Consider the following 3,254-nt stretch of genomic DNA (forward strand, 5'->3'; position numbering starts at 1 on the left):
CAGCCTATTGTTCTATTCATTTGAAGCCCATATTCTAGGACAAGTTGGCATCCACTCCAGCACTTGACAACAGGAAATTACAGGTGATGCAGGGCTGGTACTAACGTCATCATAGTTGTTGAATCAGTGCTATCATTTCTCTGTGAGAGTGTGTATTACATGAACTTTGGGGTATATTTCATTGGGTGTCCTTGGATGACCAGGACACACTCCTACAAACAGCTTGGTTTAAAGGTATTAATCGCTCTGTCCCATGTCTGGAAGGGGCTTGCCAAGGGTGAAGAAGCTGTTTCTACAACTTGAAGCCTAATCAGCACGATACAGTAACTCTAGCTGAGGGGAAGAGTGGAATCATTCTTCCTACCTCAAAACTTTTTTGCTGTAACCCAACATAGGTTAAAAACCTCTGTCGTCATTTTGGAAACACAACCCAAATATTTAATATGTTCTTCAATAACGTATATACGTTTTGAGAGATTTTCTAAAAGCCCCTTTCTAAATCCCTGTAGCACTCTGACAGTGGGAGCTGCTGGTGGCAACTACAGAGAGTATCATTCTATCACATTTCAATAAACTACAACTGCACATCCTCTGTACTCCTTCCACATTGGCAGAAAGACACATTAAGAACAGGTTAATGTCCTTCTCAATGGGAATGAGATCTTGAAAGCACTGAGAACTCAGTCACAGTCACATACAGTATTTCCCAATTTTCACAGAAATGTTTGGGCCCACAGAGTTGAGAAGTGTGCAGTATTACCCGCAATTTCCACCAACTGCGGAACGGCTGCGGATCGGCTCCGCTGCGTGTAGGCTCCGTGCTCCGCCGTCCTTCAATACCCACCAGGCCCGGATTTGTTGCGAAACGGCCTTGACTGACAGCTGAAGTCACGAGGACCCACGACATCTCGTGAATTCACGTATGATCGCGCGATATAACAGGATGTAGTTTCTATAAACAGAACTACAAAACCGTGAAAACAGTTTGTTTCCATCCAGAAGAGTAGAGGGGAAACAACTCTGCAGGTGCTGACCTGCTGATCTCCTTTTTTTGTAGAGATTATTGTGATTCTACCATGGGTAAGTACAATATTTATAATTCTATAATCAGCTTGCTAAAAATACTAAATGTTTATTTTGGGTTCCTTTTTGAATGTATTGGGAAAGTAGTAGGCTGTGTAAATAAAGTTAACTATTGTTCTTGTTGTTGGAAATGGGAAAAATATATAAAACAAAATTGCTGTGGTTTACATTTTACTTATGAGTGACAGTAATGTTTTGGTTTTGTTTCTGTCTGTCAGGGAAATATGATCCGCCGTGAGCACGGTGTATTTTATTTTTAAAATTAACCGGATGTTTTATTTAGTTTATGTGCTAGACTTCCTGTCCCGCACAATCTGCCCTGTGCTGAATTAGAAGCTCTGCGTATCTGCTCCGGAGGGCTACGGATTGCCGGAGCTGTGACGGAGTCCGAACGCAGCCGTTCCGCAGTCAGTGAAAATACACACACTGACTTTAATGGAAATCTATTGACTCCGCCGCCTTTCCGGAGCGGATCCGCAGCCGTTCCACAGTTGGTGGAAATTGCGGGTTAGGGTCATTGATTGGCCTCTCAAAAACTCAAAGCTTGTTTGCATACATTTTAAATATAAATCCATATTTTCCTTGCAAACATATTTTCAATATGTTAAGACGGCAGGTGAGATCAACTACAGAAAGTCTGCCAACCGCTCAGGGTTGTTCAGTTCATCAAAGCTGTTTTCTTTTTTGCAAAAAAACCAGACACTTTCAGATATCAGAGAATAGAACCATTCCAAGAACTGTCTGACGTCTAAGCCAGCACACAATTGAGAGGAAGAAACGTCCAGTGATTAAGCGCTCTTGATCAGATGAGATTAATAGTTTTGACCAAGGTGCTCATCACATCCCCCAGCCGGGCGACTCTGGTTTCCTGTGGTTTATATTTCCATATGATGATAGTGATTCAATTATATAAAAAAACTCACAATCCATATACATTGTAAAAGGGGTTGGGCTGTATGTAGGTTGGACACCCCTACCATAACTGAAATCATACATGTAATTTTATAGTTAAGTGAAAGCATTATTGTAAATGTGAATGTGTTGAACCAAAGTTCTAGTTAAATGGTACTGTTTGATCAGTACTCTCTGTGGGGAAAGCAATGAGTGTGTATTACATGAACTCTGGGGTATATTTCATGGTGTGTCCTTAGATGATCACTGGATCCTAGATGAGTAGGAGTGCATGGAAGTAAACTCCATGATGTTATGTGATTGGATAGTATCTGTGATGAATGATTTCTTTATTAACGATTGAGTGTAAGGGGGGCAAATTTACAAAAACAGCTTGGTCTTAAGGGTTTTCATTACTCCAATGACTGTAAGGGGCTTGCCAATGGTGAAGAATCATTCTTCCTACCCCAAAAACAATTTGACTGTAACCCAGCAAACGTCAATACCTCTGTCGTCATTTTGGAAACATATCTATCTATCTTCTTGGGAGAAAACCCAAGAATATAGATAGAGATAGAGATACTTTATTTATCTCTTAATTTCAATTTTCGTATATTTCCGTCTGCTATTTCATCGCTAAATTCACTATTGAGACTTTTTTATGCGAGAAATCAACTGTGTAGAGTTCGAATATGGGCAGCTTTACGAAAATTGATGGCCAATTGCACATTTGCTCCGAGGTTGTCGGACTTCAGAAGCTCCAGTCTGACGTGACAGCCAGCTGGTGGTCAGGATCGCTCGATCGCCGGCCAGCCAGGGATGCTCCAGACCCCGCCGTCAGCTGGAGGTCTGTCAGGAGACCCATGGACAAGAGGCGTTTATATGTAGTTCTGTCCTACAGGTGTACATTAGTGTTATGTTACTATATTTTCTATTATAAAAGTGCTCTTATAGCCTGATGCCCAGATACAACAGATGGGAATTAGTATTGTAATATATCTGGTGCAATACATTTATTGTACACTGCCCCGGTTTTAAATAAGCCAGTAAATTAATGAAATATATAAGCTTTGGTGCCTCCCCTTAAGTTTAAATAACATATGCCATTATTTATTATTTACAAGTATGTTAAAGAGAGAGGTTAGGTAAGGCCATTTCAGATGTCACTCTGATTTGAATTTGTGAACATTGAAAAATAAAGGTTCTGGGGTTCACCACTTATTTGAATCTTAGGTATTTCGCTAGCTAACTTAGCATTTAATAAGTCAACTACAGTTGAC

This window comes from Sander vitreus, chromosome 6 (genome assembly GCF_031162955.1).
Source record: "Sander vitreus isolate 19-12246 chromosome 6, sanVit1, whole genome shotgun sequence".
NCBI classification, from domain to species: domain Eukaryota; kingdom Metazoa; phylum Chordata; class Actinopteri; order Perciformes; family Percidae; genus Sander; species Sander vitreus.